This window comes from Procambarus clarkii, chromosome 55 (genome assembly GCF_040958095.1).
Source record: "Procambarus clarkii isolate CNS0578487 chromosome 55, FALCON_Pclarkii_2.0, whole genome shotgun sequence".
NCBI lineage: Eukaryota > Metazoa > Arthropoda > Malacostraca > Decapoda > Cambaridae > Procambarus > Procambarus clarkii.
The window spans coordinates 19,928,938-19,947,480 of NC_091204.1; the positions used below are offsets into that span (position 1 = coordinate 19,928,938).

At 42.2% G+C, this 18,543-nt stretch overlaps 1 long non-coding RNA gene across 4 annotated transcripts in view; it reads left to right on the plus strand.

Moving 5' to 3' along the window:
• Window positions 1-18,543, plus strand: part of LOC138352908 (uncharacterized) — a 560,090-nt gene that overhangs the window by 248,532 nt on the left and 293,015 nt on the right. For all 4 annotated transcript variants that reach the window (XR_011222962.1, XR_011222961.1, XR_011222960.1 and 1 more), the window contains exon 6: window positions 346-497. This is a non-coding gene — a long non-coding RNA (uncharacterized lncRNA). The remainder of the gene's footprint in view (window positions 1-345; window positions 498-18,543) is intronic.

Genomic DNA, 18,543 nt, shown 5'->3' on the forward strand with positions numbered 1-18,543 from the left:
TTAAGGAGGTGGTTGATTTACGAAGTCTACTTTTACAGTCTTGGAGGTGATGAGTGGTGATCTTGGACGTCCCTCCCTCCCTCCCTCCATCTTGACACGTAACTAATTTGTACATTGGAGTGCTGTTTGACTTGTCAATTTTTTTAAGTTCAATTTTATTTTTAACTAGCGGTACAAATTATAGTAAATAATTTGAACAAGTTTTATTTTTCAATCAGCCACTCTGGCAAGACTGCTTTTTAACAATTAATAACTTGCATAGCAAAAGCGTGGGGGCGGAGAGTATTTTTATGCATATAAACTTGTTAAATGTCTTGCAAATCGTGATAAATAACTTCATTACAGGATTAGTTAAGTGTCTTGATGACTGGAGAAATTTTGCAAACGAGCCTTGCGTCACCTAATGATCGGAGAGACTGGCCTGCTGGTTGAAGTATTAGATTTGTACTAGGCTACAGCTGCACCTGTACTTCGACCATACTCGCTATCGCTGCTAGGTGAGTGGGATTGCATTTTACACTAGTTTCTACGTGGAAATTTTATGGAATAGAAATTTTAAGAAGCCTGGCATAGCTCGTATTTTGTTCCTTTAAGAGCGCTCGTTGGCAACAGTAACGATAACTGGATTTTATGACCGTAATAGTTGCTCTATTTGAGTTTAATGTAGATCTCAAATGGTGAATGTCTTGTAGCTGTTGTGAAAATTTTATTGAAAAAAAAACTACAGATTTTGAAGTTTAGCATAAACTGTCTTTAAAGCAGTCGGTCATAAGGAGTTATAGTATTTTGCTGGGCTTTAAATATAAATTGTTGTAGGCAACAGCTGTCTAGTTGGATTTGATATTGAACCTACCATATATTTTTGTTCTGACTTTAGTGCAACATAAAAGGTTGAAAATTGTCATTAGTACGTACTTGCGTTAGGACAGGTTTATTAACCTGTCCTAACAATTTTTCTAAATTGTAAACTTTAAAGTAAGGATTGGAGCACACTAGCAAGTCTTGTTGAACTTCGTGGTATATTCCTTTGACTTGAGGAAAGAATACAGAAGTCGGTCTTGTTATTAAAGATCTCTCATTGCCTGATCAGGTCACGTTACTAGACTACCTGCAGTTTAGATTTAGCAATAAACATAAATATAACTTTGCGCAAACGTTTACCTGAAGGTAATTGACACCATTCCCTAAATCTAGCCCTGTAGCTTGTCTCATGGATACTACGTAATAATGTCAAAATTATCACAAATAAAAGGTCACTATATACGCAAACAGCAGCGTGCCTCTGTCTTCTGGGACTTTTCCTTCTCTGGGATGTTCTGCAGTAGTCTGATTAGGGGGGTACTGCACCAACTTCTGGCTGGGGAGGGATTCTGCATAAGAGAATATCAGTAGGAGGGACGGGGGCTGAATAACCAATGGGCGGTTGGTTGGCAGAGGCTGACAGCAGATAGTCAATTTTAGACATAAAATAGTTAATGTACTTTTCCTCTAACTTCCATCTCAAATAATGTAGCTTAGCCAATTTCCTTAAATAGTTGTTAGAAAAACGGTGAATATGGGACTAGTGAAGAGGCAATATTGGGGAAGCATTAGTCGTGATTGCATACATCACTCGCAACAATCAAAACTACAGATCCCTCAGAAGTAGACATATTCAAACACTGGCAGGAAATCTTCAATCCCCACCCCCCACAGCCAACAGCAATACAAAACATAAACAGAGTAGAAACATGGATATGACACAACCCTCATGCCATCACACACCACCCTACCATTGACCTCGCGACACTAGACGATTTAGAAAGTGACCTCACAGAATCAATACTACCTGAAGAAGTTAAACTCGTGCTCAAGAACACCAGACGTAAAGCCCCAGGAGCCTCTGGCATTGGCCAAGCTCTCCTCAAGCAACTTCCAGACCCCTAATCTTTGCACTCACAGACGTCTACAACGCCTCACTAGCAACAGGATATTTCCCAAGCCCATTCAAAGAAGCCACAGCAATCCTCATTCCAAAACCCAAAAAATCCCCGACAGACCCCAAGAACTACAGACCGATCAGCCTACTAAGAGACATTAGGGAAAGTATACGAAAAACTCATTAATCATAAACTCAGGTATCACCTAGAACACTAACATATTGACAAACAATTTGGCTTCAGACAACACCGCTCAACAAAAGACGCACTGAACATAACTACCTCTCCATAAATAAACACCAGAGGGCCAAGACGGCCCTCATTGCAAAGTACGTCGAAAAAGCTTTTGACACTGTATGGCACGACGGCCTACGTTACAAACTCTGCACTCTATTTCAACTATCTGACAACATGCAGAGGCTACTTTGCAGCTTTCAAACAAATAGAAAGATGCAAATCAAGTTCCTCAGCAAGCTGTCAGGTTACTTGAACCTAAATGCAGGTGTCCCCCAGGGCTCAGTTCTCTCACCAACCTTATACATACTCTATATAAACGACATCCCTGACCCAATATACTGGACATCAATGACCCTTTGCTACGCTGACGACGTAACTCGACTGATCTCGGACTATAAGATTAACGCCCTCACACGGAAAGCACAACAAGAAATACAGTCACCCTCTGGGAACACGACTGGCGAATAAAAACAAACCCCAACAAGTCTAAAATTACATACTTTTTCTACAACAAACGACGTAACCCTGCCCCAGTAAAACTCTACTCTCAACCACCAGATGCAACCCAGATCCCAAGAGTCAACAACACCACAGTACTTGGACTCGCATTAGACTAAAACCTTCGCTTTCACACACGCATAACACCCAAGAAAGCTATAGCCTCAAACGCTCTTATCAAAACTCTACCCACTCAAACATGCCTCCCAAGCCACCAAGCTCTATCTATACAAAACGCTTATTCGCCCACTCCTAACATATGCACCGATCCCACTCACACTTGCAGCACCAACAAATAGGAAAAAACTCCAGCGTACCCAGAACAGGGCTCAGAGATGGGTGTTACATACCCATTGGCAGGACTTCACCACCAGTAAGGCCCTGCATGAGTGGGCGAACATCCCACCTCTTAACATAACCTGGGATACTATGGGGAAGAAACAGATTGACAGAATTCTCACTTATGACAACTACGACACGTTCCTCAGAAACGTCCTAAGCAGACCCAGACATACGCACAACCTCTTTAACCTGATCGACGATCCACCTCCTGCTCCGTCCTTTACATAACCCCTCTCCTGTAATATACCACTACTCAAATCACCAAACTTCCAACTATAGCCTCCTAACTCTTCTCCCCCCCTCTTTCGGGGGGGGGGGGGGGCCAACTAGCTCCCGTTTTCTGGTGCCTTGGGTGGGGCACGATGCTGATTAACAGATCTAAGACCACATCTGGTGTGAGCCTCCAGGGCACACCCAGCTGAGGGCTGCTGTCTCCGTGGGTGCTCAAAAAGACGAAATGTTGTCAGATCCGATTCCTTGCCTTCACTGCCTAGTCTGGTCATAACGATTTCAATGCCATGCAGCTGGGTCTAGCCCTGGCTCTTTACCTCGTACTGAAAACCCTTCCTCTCACCCCCACTAATTCTTCCCCTCACCCCCACTAATTCTTCCCCTATCCCCACTTCCACGCTCACCCATTAGGGTTTCTTGACCTATATTTAATTCATTCGTGATTGGTACGCTGTGTACAAAGTGTTTGGGGGAGGGGAAGGTGTACAAATTTCAGAAAGATATCAATAAAGGCGGATATCTGCCAGTTGACGATGAAAAATTGTAATTTTGGCCTGTCTTGGGGCCGTCTTTGGTCCCCCCCCCTGGGGGTTGGGTTGGGGGGTTGGGGGTTGGAAATAGCCCATGTCATGCTATCTTTTGATATGATGGTGGTCGCTGGAGGCGGGTAGTTAATTATGCACCCCGTACTCATCCTGTGAGAGGTAGCGCAAAAATTAGATGGCGGGAATAATTTATCGGACCTCAACGGAGAATATTACATTAACAAATTCATCTATCCTTCACGCCTTGTAATTACAATAAGCTAGTTAATGTTTTATTTAAAGGGCTATATATTATACATTAATGGTCTTATCGCCAATATCTCGTAATGGAAAACCGCCCCAAGGAGCAGTGGGCCGCCTCGGCCCCCACTAAAGAGCTCGCATTTGGCAGTACCCATGTCAACAAGACGGGTATAAACTCTAAATCCCAATCTAAATTAGTGGCCCTTCATCTTGGACTAAATTCACACTGAATAAGCGTACTTGCAACGGGGCGATAGTTAAGATAGCAATTTGAATGCGGGTGGCACTGTGACGGCTCAAATGGTTGGGATGAAAGAGGCTACGACCTTAATGACTACTTTCCTCGGCTCTGTGGCCAGCAGAAAACCACTTTTTTTTTTTAATGGACACATTCCTGTCGATCCCTTGCTTCCCCCCCCCCCCACCCCAGCTGGAGCCGCGATATTCCCCCCCCCCTTTCCCTGAGCGTTAGTGGTGTTGGACTTCATAGGGTATATCCACCCTGGATTGCCTATTAATGTGGTGCGGCCAACTACTGCGAAGCGGTGAAATCAAACTAGTAAAAGCAACTGGAAGGTTGATAATCTTGGTCTCTATAGCATAAGATACTTGGTCCCTTCCCCCCCCCCCCAACCCCCGGGTAGTTAATGCCCTCAGCGTTCCCAGGCTCATTGACACTGCTAGAGATATGCTAGTTTAAAGTTTCTCTTGTGGCGATCCAGTGTTGGGGGGTGGGGGAGATAGGATTCCTGCAATGTCCTAACTTCGTGTATGGAAAGTAGAGAAGCTCGAAGAAATTTCCACAATTTGTACCACAATGGACTGAACGCCCACAGGTCCTTCCCTGTCAGGGCTAGAAACGTTGTGCCAAGGACCCGGGTTAGATACATGGTTATGGTAGAAACAAATGGGTATAATTCTTTTGATGCGCCTGTTCACCTGGCAGTAAAAAAGTACCCGGGAGTAAAGTGGCCGAAAGTAATGACCATGGCACTGAAGGTACAAACCCAGGGTACATCCTGGGATTGTAAAAATGTGTAGATATTATAGAAAAATTAATGGTTCTTATTCCTTTTCCTGGTAATCTGTTACTTGGTGCAAATTGATACCTCAGACTAACGGTTAGTTCCCAGCAGGTTAAAACATTGCAGTCGTTGAACTCCAGGCTCTACGTAACAAGTTATTAGTCTGGATAGGACTTGTTCAGTGTGTGGGGGGGGGGGGGGTTAATTTTGTACTTTGATATAATTGTCTTTCATTTATTAAACTAACTTGCAGAGTAAAGAGCTGCAAGCTAGCAAATAAGAACTAAAGCCCCAAAACAAAGGTTAAAAGCATCCCTCCTTAACCCCCACAACTTCCCTGGCCACATAAATGGACTTACACAAGTAGTACAGAAACGATAAATGTAAAATTGAAAAGCAAGAAATCTCTTGGGTAATGTATAACACTAAACGCATACAAATGACAAGAATGATCAGAAACAAAACCTTAAAGCCACTACGCAGTTTTATTTTACATACGTGTAAATAACTGTACCATTAAAATGGCCCCCCCCCCCCGGTAAAAGACTTTAAATATACACAACCAGTTACTTGGTAATACACACCACACAATACCGCACATTAGAATCACCCTTAACGGAAAATATAAACCAAATACCCAGTATCCAGTAAACATAAATGAAGGGAAGAAAAAGATGGAGATACCTCTGCAAGCACGAACAAAGGCACCAAAGACTAATTCGAGCACAGTAGGTTATAAACGCTTGCTACACACGTGTACTTGTACTAGACAATAGCGCACATCCTACCACTTAGACCAAGCCTGGTAATTGCTGAACTTGCTCGTTGCCCGCCCCTTAACCACTTCCTTGATCCTAGTGGCCATGGCCCATCCACCGGGAACTACAGAAATTCTCGGTTAACGTCGTTCTCACCAAAGCGATAACCCCAAAGTTAAATTGGGACCATCCATTGGCGGCTTCTCTGTTCAATTCTGCAGTTTGTCGGCTCGTCGGCAGCCGATCAGTTTAGCGGCGTTCCTAGATCCTTCAACCATCAGACGGTTGAAAGAGGTCGACAACCGTCAGTTTCACAACAGTGGGTTCAGAAGTTCACAACAGTGGGATAAAATCGCAGTTTCAACACGGCCACCATCGGCCAGCCGACCGTGGAAACCACACAAAAACATTTACTCGGTTGGCCAACATGCGTATAGTACAAAGGTGCAGCCCATCCCACACGAGAGAATATTTCTAGCTAGCTACATGCGAACAGCACGATTGATGGTTAGGTCTTTGACTGTTCCGGGTGTGACTAGTCTTCTCCCCCCCCCCCCTCCCCCCACACTCCCTGCACGCCCATCAACTTTGCAATGTGGCACAGGCTAATTACCGATTGTTTGCATTTCTAATGCAAATCGCATGCCTCCGTAAGAAAATGCTCTGACACCCTATCATTTTACCCTGCACGTGAAGTGGAGGAAAAGGGGGGGGGGGGGAAGTGGGGCGGGGGGGTGCTGGGTAGGGTTAGATATTTTAACTAAATTTTACAGGAACTTTCCCAAAGTTCGAAAACTATGAGCAGCCTTCTGCTATATTAGCAGCAGCCCGTCCTCCAAACAGACCCAAAAGTGATCCCATGCACCCGCCAAACCTGTTTTATGAATGGAAAAACTGGTTTTCACAAAACTCAAAACTAATTTTGTTGGAACACTTCAGCAAAGTGTTTCACCGACTAATTTTGTTCGAACCACAACGCTGTAAATGCTTCACCCACGTACTACAAATAAAAATAATCGCTAACAGAACAAAAACAGGTAACCTAACAGATGCATATATATGCACAATATGCTAGAAATATTATAATTTAAATTTGAGAATTCCCGTTTTGAATGAAGCTTTAAAATTTTAATGCATCTGTGGGGTCGACCGCTGGATGTAATGTAGTTGATGACGGGTAGATTAGCAGACGAAGCCTGAAAGGGTTAAGGTTCATAAATCCATGTTCCACACGCAGTAACTAACGTTTTGACAATCGGAGTCCACATAATCGGATGCAGCGGCTCCGAATGTTCTTTGATTTGGTTTTAAAGATTTTAACTTCTAACTATAGGTAGATTCTTGATTATATGCAACTACTCATTCACGTGTCTAACCTTCGATTTGAACCATCCAGCGAGCCCAAGGTTTTTTATCTTCTAATATTTTCCATTTGCAGAGTCACTTGGCTCGACATTTATAGTTTAATGTTATCTTGTTCAAGCTTTAATTTCAATCATACATTTTATCTAGTCTGTAAGTTGGAACCTTGTCAACCTCAACTTTTCCTGGATAACTTGTTATATATGCGCCCCAGAGTAGTGCCATTAACCCCCCCCCCCCAGGAGTATTATCATTGATGTATGAAAATGCACGAGTTTCGACCAAGCCCACATCACCGAATCCATCTCGATCGCAACAGCCATTTGTGTTGTGGTGTACGTAAATCATGGTGGTTGTCGCTAACGTTCGTGTGGAAAGACAGTCGTGCAGCAGGCATGGTAAGCCACTCGTGACTTGCCATGGTTACTCTTCCCTCATCAGTCTTGCATGTGACTGTACTGAACAGTGGCTTAGCCGCTGAATTGGGCGACAGGGGGATTCAAATGGCCTGTGTGATGTATGGTTGAGCTTTTGCCTAGAGTTGTCGACCATCCTGCTTCCAGCGTGCACAAGATGCCTACACTTGTCCCGTTGGCTCGGTTCGGAGAAAAGGTGATTGTCTGTAAAATGATTTGTTTACTTGATATGCTTCAAAACGCCACACACTAAGGTGGGGATACAGCACTTCTAAAGAGTTGCTTTAAAGCCTGCGTCTGGTAGTGTGCCAAAAGTGCTGTTAGTTCCTGTACACTGCCGTCTATACCATATCTTCAGCAAAGAACTGTTAATTATTCTAATTGTATTGTGGAGTCTTATTTGTGGACCAACCAACATGTGGATGGTCACAGGAATTCATTACCAGTTCACTCTTGCAAATCAATAAATTGTAAATACAGTAGTTTGAAAATGAAAAAATTAAAATTTGGAATTTGTTTAAACAGTAAGTTAAGGGTCCTCTGATAGGTTAGGTGGGCAGGAAATCGTTTCAAAACGGTATGAAAAACGTTAATGGAAAGTTTCCTTTTCTAAGCTTGCCGAGTAAGCCGGACGACTCAAACGGAACAGTACGTCACTGAGTCGATTTCATTTAAAAGTACGTCCAAATTTGACCATAGCGCGAATAAGAGTCAAAAGTGACTGTCATTTTTAAGAGGACTGGTTGCAATACCATATATTCACGGTCAGTAGTTTCCTAGTCTTATTATAGTCTTAAGGCGTTACTAGCTAGAGAACCATTGCATGTCGATCATAAATGGACGTAACAGATTTTGTAACGAAATGGGAAAACTTCATGCTCACCTTTGTACTACGGATCCATTAAAAAGAAATGGAAACTTAAACACGTTAGATATAAAAGCAGAGAAATTGATGTAACGATGACCAGATTAAGGCTGGGACACGCCTAACTGGAAGCACAGGCCAGTTTGGCGTGTGCTTCTGTTCTTAAGACATTAACGAACTCTGCCTCCACTGTCGTGCCCGAAACAATCCAACACCATCTCCTTCAGTCTCTGCCATCAGTGCCAGAGTACATTTCAAACCAGTATTTATCGCACTTAAAATACCCTTTACCATAGTGCATATTACGAGGTGACCTCTCGTTACAGGGAAAATAAGTCAAAGCATTGGCTAAATATCTCCAGTCGACCAACAAATTGGGTCACATCTGACCCGTGCCAAATTTATACTTGGCGCCACCAACAGCTAAACACAGGAAACAAATGCCTTGTCCCTACACCATGGATCGGCTGACGCCATAAACACAACATACCGCCGTACGGTGCGGCAAGTCTCCCTCTAACATACCTCTGATTTAGTATCCGCTCCTCTATCTACACCAAAGCGCAATAAACTTTAACTTTCATTCTCAACATGAACGCGTCTCAACATTTATACTGGTGCAGTCATTGGGAGGATAAACCCTTCATGCAAATGCACCTACTATATAGTAGTATTTGGAGAGGCCTGGACAATCTAGCTCCAGGGGACGAATTTCGCCAGACCTGTTAAGTGTTCTGCAATGAAAGGTTGCTAGAATAGTTACGAAATAGTTAAAAACCCACTTCTGTATTTGTGACTTGTGTAAAGATGGTCTTTCGCGCCCTTGAGTGCTTTGTCAAGGTCTGAGTATGTGGTTAGGGCGAGACTTGCATTTCTAAGACAAATCCGGCTGCTATCCTATATAGATTCGGCTACTTGGCACAAAATGTTCAAAGTAGCACGGCATGAATAGGCCGTAAATAGCTTTTTAGAGCAAATGCCAATTGCTGATACTAGATCTGTAAACGGATGGGGGGGGGGGGGGGGGAAGGTCTTCATGGTGGATTTCAGCCTCGGAGGGCCGGCTGTACCAGTTAGGGGGAGCTGGTGGGTTAGTGAAGACCTCCTACGTCTTCAGTTTTGTCTGGCTACACAGAACAGTTTTGTGGGAGATCAAAAACTTCCATAAGTAGGTCTTCTACCGAGTAGGTGTCGCATTTTTTGCTGCAGCGATGGAATTACAAAGATTTTTGTCTGAAGAGTCTGCAACATCAGGGTTGCCAGAGTAGAATTGCTGAAAAGCGAACAGTCAAAGTGGCAAATTTGTAACAAAAGTAGCTAAATTTTTTTTTTCAAAGGATAGTTTACAAAGATAGCTTACCAACATTAACATTTTACTTAACATTGTTAAATTTTGTTAGGAAATATCCATTAATTTAGTTATATTAAGGACCTGCCCGAAACCCTACGTGTTAGTGGCATGACAAAAATATAAAAATCTGCCATTCTCTAGTAAACCCAATGTACCTTATTGTGTGTAAACAGTTTGCTGTATGAAGCATAATGGGATATAGTCCACATAGTTTTCAGTTGATTATTAAAATCTTCGTATGCCTCCAAAACCGTTATTGCATATTGCAGACTATTTTGCATAGACATGGGCGATTCAAATGACTAAAATTTTCTCTAAAGATTGATGTCAAAAGCTAAAGTACACTAATAATTGATAATTTTAATTTATCGCAGATGTTACTCTCGTAAATACTAGTTCAACAAGGGCATTATTGATTGGTAAGCTATATAGTACCAATGTAAACTTGGTGAGGTTAGTATGGGATCACCAGCAGCGTTCTTGCCAGTTATTTCCTTCGTCCAAAATGACGATCCAGATGTTGGAATTTGTCCCTCACAAATGTTGGGACAATTAATGGTTAACAGTAGGCTCAACCTGCTTTAAATTTAAAAGCTTGGTATTAGCTGACCAACCTAACGAGTTTTGGTGACTGTGTGAGGGGGGGGGGGGGGGGCGGGGGTTGCTAAGACATGTGCCAAGTGAAAGATTTTTCACTTTGGAAAGTTTCAGCATTACTTGGAATACGAAAAAGTAGCTCTGCAAGCTTTCACTAAAAAAAAAAAATATAGAATCTTGAATATTTTGACCTTTCCTGGGGTTATAAGACTTAGTGGTTAGGAGTGTTGAAAATTCGTTACCAAAGTCTTCTTTCTCCAGGTGCAGATATATGGAATTGTAGTGCAACTAACAAAGCTTTGCATGATGAGGATAATAGATTCTTCTGCGCATTCAAAGAGTGACGTTTTCAGGGGGGGGGGGGGGGGGTTCTGCAGTGTGTAGGCCGGGGTGATCAGTTGGGAGCCAATCTTTGGTACAGCTGGTAGGGTCGTAGTCTGCATCTGGCTTACCAGCCCGTCCTCCAAACAAAGATCCAAAAGTGATTCCATGCACCTGCCAAACCCCCCTGTTTATGAATGAAAAGCGGTTTACACATGACTCTCAACTGCTGACGTTCGAACATATCCGGAACAAGTGCTTCACTGACGAATTTTGTTAGAATCACAACGCTATAAATGCTTCACCCACGTACTACAAATACAAATAATCGCCACCAGAACCTAAACACCTAACCTATCTATCCTATGCCTATATATACACAATATGCTAATATAATATATTATTAATTTATACTTGAGAATTCCCGTTTTGAATGAACAGCATGTTAAGATTTATGAATGCGTCTGTGGGGTTGACCGCTGAATGTTATGGACTAAAGTCGAGGACGGGTTGGGCTTACTGAAGGCTCGAACTGGTCAGGACTAAACTCGCAGCGACTTGCCTCTTGGTGGACGGCGGCGTTGGAGGAGGGGGGGAGGGAGGCTTCACTTCTTGATCGGTTCTCCTTGACGGGTGATTGATCTGTCCCCTCCCGCTCCGCAACCATTTGCCGCAATTGGGCCGCCGCCTTTTCATAGTTTCTCCCGCGGACGAGCCTGGATCGTGACAAGCCTGGAGGGAATTTTGGCTTCGGCTATGGTGGTGGCGCCATATTAGGTGCTTCTACCTAATCTGCACAATAAAATGAACTAAAGAGGGTGGCGGCGGCGTGGTGTTCTCCAGTTCACGCCTTGGTGTTGGTACAGTCCTTATAGTTCAGTACTGGAGCATGAGTTGCACTTGGCAGATTGTTCTGGATACTTGAAGTGCTCATAGCTGAAGCATTCTCGCGTTGTAGACTCCGTGGCGATCTGGTTTAGGGAAGAGATTCCAAAGCACTCGAAATCTTTCTTCACTGCTTCCTGGGTCTGCTTCGTTTCGAAGATCATAGTGGGTAGTGAAAGTTTAGATGTTGTCATTTAGAGTAAAGTTTTCTTCATTCACTTGCCACACTGTCGGGTACCTCGCCCACTAACTAGCGTTTCAGCCTATTCGCCTTTTTTTTTTTTGTCCCGGCAATGATTTGTCTGGGTGGAATCGGCGAGACGTTCGCCTCCAATAGTGGGACCTGGCGTTCCGGTTCCAGGATCGTCTTTAGGTCCGCTTTTGTGGCCACGATTAGTGGCCTCATAACGATGCTTATGGACATCAACTGACCGTACTGACGCATCCTTGTCAACGACTGCTGCAATTTCGCCCTCATGGCACTTGTAGACTGAGTAGTCGCACTTTCACTCATGTTCTTTGGCAATGACGGTCTGTTACCCTGGGTCCAGTCCTCTTGTTCCTGACCTAATCAGGTCACCTCTATTCTCGACTACCGATGCACGTGTAGTGATGCCTTTTATGGTGTTATGGCAAAGTGTCCTTTGTCCTGATCCTGAGAACTGGAGTTAATAGAAGTGTTCATCTGGATGTTATCCCTCGTAACTTCTCCATACCCCCAAGGAGTGGCTATTGGGACGGCTTACATTCGTCCATTTATTCATTACTTGTATTAATTAGCTTAGGTTTAAAATTATTAACCATGGGGTAGAGGCACTATGGGCTCACCATAGCCAGTGTTACTTTGAGCTTTTTGTTCCAGGTAGCGAATCTTTAACAATAATTATCCTTGTAAGTGAATTTGTCGGCGAAAGTATCTGGTATTTATTAGAACCCCTTGTTATTCTAGTTCTAATTAATTTCATAAATAGTTTACTCCTTACTATCAATCCTATGATTCAATTTTCCAACATTGGTTTGCTACAACACTACATAACCAATATTAAACATGGCTTTTGTCTTCAATTCTGATCTCAAGTTTTCGCCCTGTTTCAGCAACAAACTTAGCTGCAGGGTTTAAAATGATAGAAATCTGGAAGGCGATTGTATATTATCTCTTGCTCTATTCTTACAAACGCTTTCAAAAATTGTATTGGGGTAATTGAAAAGGGCTTGTATCAAATGCATTATGACCCTCTTAATAAGAGGGCTATATCGTAATCTCGGCTATTTTCTTACCGGGATTATAAGTGCTTTATTGTGAGCTTTATCGATGAAAGAGATGGATAATCTAAATACAAATATTAAGTTCGCGTTCTAGGTAAGACTGGTCACAAATCTTTCACGCTCTTAAAAAAGCAGTGTACTCGCTGGTCTTTAAGACTTAGAATCAGTCGGTACTTTTTTTTGGGGGGTGGGGTGGGGGGGGACAAAAGTGAGTCGATGTTGATCAAACCGCGCACTAGAAATTTGAGACGAAGACGTTGAAATGATCGTTACTTCTACCTACAATGCAATCTTATTAACTTTCTCCATGGTTTAAGTTTTAAATAATGGTCCACTGGCTTAAGAGCATTCTACTCTAATTCTCGAAATTGTCAAATATAGCAAAAAGACATCCCTGAATAATGTTCTGGAACCTTTCCGTCAATTATTTGTGGGTGAATTGAATTGGGAAGAAAAGTCAGCAGTTACTGTTGAATAACTTAATATTCCTAAGTTCTTTTGAAGCGCTTTTAAGCAAGGAACAACGTATCTAAGGCAGCAGCCTTCCTTGTGCATTTTTAGAGCTACCATATAGATATAAGGCATCTCGGGCAGCTTAGCAGAAATCAGAATGTCAAATCATTCCCAACACTAAAGTCTAACCTCTTGCTGATCTTCCCGATTCAAATCAATTGAATTTTACTTGTAATTGGGATATGCTGGGGGAGGGATTAATCATACACTATACACTATCATCGCAGCAAATTTTCCTCGTATAATTTATATTCATAATGGCACTAACTACCCTTTTCTGCTTTCATAAAACTTCGCATATTTTCAGATTAAAGCTTTATTTTACAAGTTTTTTTGGTAAACACAGCCATAAAAACAATCGGCATTAACATTGGTAAAAAACGCATGAACAGAATTTGAGAACAGTATAACACGCCTATATAAAAAAAGGTCGTATAATACTCAATGGAAACATAAGCATGGGTAAACCAGTCATAAAGCCCCCGAGCACTATAAACGAACACTAACAAGGCACAGAAACACTTAAACAAAAAATAAGAAAAATATAACATCACAAAGAAAAGCTGTACAGTACACAAAATGAAAACATTAACACGGTCTGCTGGTTCCCTGTGGTCCGGTATTCTAAGAGCAAAAGGCACAAATATGCTGAAAATTAGAATATGGCTTTTTTAATGCATAGTACAGAAAAGATAATGCAATAAACCCTACAAAGCAAACTCAAAATACAGCACAAACCACCAAAAGAAGTCGGAAAAAGTACTTATAATACGGAAACATGCACAACCATTTCCCACAGCACATAAAAAGATAAATAAACCAACACAAAGAACCACACATACAATTAATCACAATTCATCTGGACATAGACGACGAGGGTACTTCATCCTGTAGGCATCCCACAGAGCTCACTCCTACGCAGAAACCTGACCACGCGATCGCCGTGGTCGATACATGTAATTGGGAGTATCCAGCACGGCGCCCTTCACCACGGGGGTGGAATACAGGGGGGCGGCTGCGCAGAAACAAAACCATAAACAAAAGTACGCGTGTGTATACACTTATCCGTGTTGTAAATGTGTAACACTCCCTTGGGACACAACAAAAAACGTCTGTAATCTTCCAGCCCGGAAAGTCCTTCGTACAAGGTATTTCTTCCCTGAGCCTATCTTAGAGGTACTCATGCCGGCGATTCTACTTTTCTAGGTAAATCGTGGGACAGTCCTCCACAGTATAAAGTGTCAAAACATTACCTCGAAACTTATCACACACGCAGCTTGGCTTCTTGTAAAAGCTTAGTCTAACAAGCCCTAAGTTGGATGAGACTGACAGTAATTTCATCTAGTAAAAAAAAAACTGGGCCACCTTGGGATACGTCGGTCCAATCACAAATAGCTCTGGTTACCACAGACAATTTAGTCTCCACTAAATAGGCACTACTTGCTAATAGTAGTGTTCAGGACTGCCCTTGATAATCACTTCAGGTGAACTGCCTCGTGTCCAATTTACCTCCCGCATCACTTCTGAGGAATAAAAAATGTATAGTGAGAACGAAACTATTCAGATCACGGCTTTATACTGGGAAACAGGCAATGGAGGGAGGGGAGGAGGTTCTGGTGCGCACTATAGATGGCATCGACACACACACACACACACACACTGGAATATGGTATTTATTATAATGCCAAAAAGAATGATTGATTTTTTTTTTAAACCTTGTTTCTCGGTTTGCTGCATCGGGAACCCTTTACTTTCCCCAGATAACCAAATAGAAGCTGCCTGTGGGCCACATGTTAGGGATCTTTAATTTCTCCTCCTGCCTGTCTTCACAATGCTGGTCCAGATATGGACTGGTGTACTAGTAAGACGGGTAAGATTGAGGACAGAATTTAACTTTCAATACGTAATCTCTGGAACATGTTCGGTGTGTTAGGACAAGTTTATATTTGAGGTGCGACAGGAATGCCAGTTGGTACAATGGAAAAAACGATATAAAGTTCAAAACTAGAGAATACTTGTTATTTACAATAATATACTTAGGGATACCCCCCCCCCCCTCCCGGGAATCCCAAGGTACTAGTCCTCGGGGCCCATCGTCCCTAGAGGTTCCTCGTTGATTGGGAATCGTAGACTTGCGTTGACGAACCATCTCTGCGCGTCCCAGCGACTTCAAGGCTCCGAGTATGGCATTTTCCCGGGTTCACGCAAGGCCCTCACCCGCAAGGGTTCTGCAAAGGCTTCTTATTAATGCCTGCGGACTAGTGGGTCCCTGGCACAAAGTTGTCAGTGAAGGCCAGTGTAGAGATCCTCTTGTTCCTCAACTTCACCCCTGCACAGTCCTTCTTGGCCTCTGTAATTGCCTTGTTGATCATTAGACTGAAGGGGGTTATGGGGTAGCCCTGTTCAACGTCACGTGTGATCAGGATTGCCTCTGATTTCCGACTGATGACCGTCGAGGCCTCATCGTATCCCGACATGATGCATGTCCTCAAAGGCTCTGGCAAAGGCTCTACATGGCCCTAGAAATGGCTGGATGGATGACGCCATCGAACACCTTCTCCATATCCAGGAACGCGAGGTGCGTGCAGTGACGCAACGCCCAAGCTGTAGCCAGTAAGGCGTCCAGCAGGTTTTCTGAAGATTCCATCAGTTGGCAGAAATGCCTCTTCTAATGCTTAACGATGCGGACGTCCATGGAGAATCTACTTCCCAATAGCTTACCACGATGGTGCGGCTACTTCGTCAGTTATGGGGCAATAGTTTGTGTTCAGAGGGGTTGGGGATCTTTGGGATCAGCACTTGGTTATGTGAAGTGGTGGGGCAGGGAAGGGGTGGGGGCAAGGACTAGCTTAAGAGCCACTAGTATTACTGCTTCATTAGGATTTATGGACTTACATTTATGGACTTGACAAAAGGTTGATCGAAAATGAAGTATTTAAGATAAATTTGTCTTCATATACGGGTTTGTATCGCTTATCGTCTATAATGAATTTTTACCATTAAACGGAAAGTTCTTAAATGGGCCATAATAGTTCAATTTCAAACTTTGACGATCTATATGAAAAGGGCTCCAACTGGTCAGTTTCAGCATTGCAGCCTAAATAGAAAAGGAAGAAAAAAGCAACTTTATAAATAGACTAATTATATATTTTCAAAATTACTACACTAAATTTGTCAACTGATAAGCGTCATAGAAATATCACAATAGCATATAATAGATTTTCATTATCCTATATCTTAGTTTTACTAAACGGTTTTGTCCTCCCAAAAATTATACAAAGTTTAAATGTTCATAAAACCAATAAATGGACTAGAATAAAATAAATCATAATTGTAGACAAACTATACATATAAGGTGTAAGTTTCATGTAAATAGAATAGTAGTAGTCGCCTTGTAGTTGTAAATTAATTACTTGAACAAAATGGTTTAAATATTGTCACCTGTAGCAGAGGTTGATAAAGATGTCTTTCGAAATTGCAACACCTACATATAGGCATGCGTCCAGTAAGGTTATTTATTAACATCTTTTATTGAAATCGTCAGATTAGGCAAAATTGTAATTTTCAGTCTTATTGAAGTGAGGATAATGCTGGTATTCACTATCACAGGACAGAGGGTCACACGCAAGGCAATAGGTCTAAACTGTAGGCTGAAGTACATGTATATCGGTTACAATCAATGTTTTAATGTATGAATGTGAAAAAAATTCTATTGTGCAATGCCACACAAGGGCAGGGATGGTTTTAAGTGATGCAGCTTCGAAGAAATTTTTTTCCTTAAAATGGACAAACAAATTTTGGATAAATTGTTAGGATGTCGTCCAGAACAAGTCTATGAAATAGTTGGTGGTACAATAGGCTAGGAGGTTTAAAGTTTCTTTACAATTTCACATTCAACAATAGTGTTCTAGTGTGAATGCATTAACGGTTTATCACAATTTACAATCTGAATACTCTGGTTGTGGCTCAGCGTTACTAACTTGCCAGATTTGTTTATAACCAGGTAGAATTCGTGTATAGACTACCACATTGCCTGGTCCGGTTACTGTGCTGACCATACAAATACCTATTACAAAAGTTTTCATAGCTAATAATAATGCAGCTTTTAGAGGTCTGGTCATTTCTTAGGACTTCTAAATCTGAATTTCTTGTATGTTTTTAAGAATTGCATTAGATAATCCAAAGTCATAGGCAATGCCTTCATTCCTGCAAGAATCATAGCCAATCGATCTAGTCATGTTTTCCAACTCCAACATGAGATGGGATCTACACAAATTATAAGTTATCATTGGGGGGAAAAATTACATTAATATATTAAAAGCTACTTCAGATATATATTGCGATAGGTTATTTAAGGGCTGCAGAGAACTTTATCACTATCATTCCATTACCATTGAGCTTAAGATACTCAGTGTGCCTAGATGTACTCAATAGCTCAGTCGTGCTTGCCCAGTTGTTCAATCTGTGTACTAGACATGATCATTTCATTCCGTTTATATACTGCACTTCCACAATCTGTTCTACCAGTGCCTAACTGCAGAGCCATGAGTAAAGGCGCAGGAATCGGTTGGTTTGAGATGTTGAAGCACGGTGTGAAAGTTTCATAAGTCGCCTGATTAAATTTTTTAAATTTATGTAATGAAAATATAACTCAAACGTACTATAAAACAAAATACAAACCTATTAGAATAGATTCGAAAATTTCGGACCCATCGGCGAAATGAGGACCGGCGATGGGTCCTCGGTGTGTCACCTTGGGAACTAATGTTGCAATGACACTAATAGGCACCTGCCCTATAGATAGGGTCAGCTTCAAGAGCCTTCCTCGGCTTGGTGGTGCGTCACATTGATTGCTGCATAAACTTGTTCATGTTGAAGTACCAATCGGGTATGTTATTGTCCCCTTGCCACTTTAGGGGGGAGGAAGGGCTTTGATCTAGCTATAGAGCCCCACGACTCAGCCACAAGGCATGGGCCGCGAGGCCCCGCAGCAGTAGCCCTAAAAACACATTACAACTAAACTAAATGTTGTGGCCTACTGTGTACAAAACAAAGAAAAATGTACCTGCAGATGCATAAAAAGATGTACATTAAAATATATGGAAAAAAATAAAATAGGAATGTCACTGAATGAATAGTCTCTCCTTAGGAGACGATCACCTTCTAATG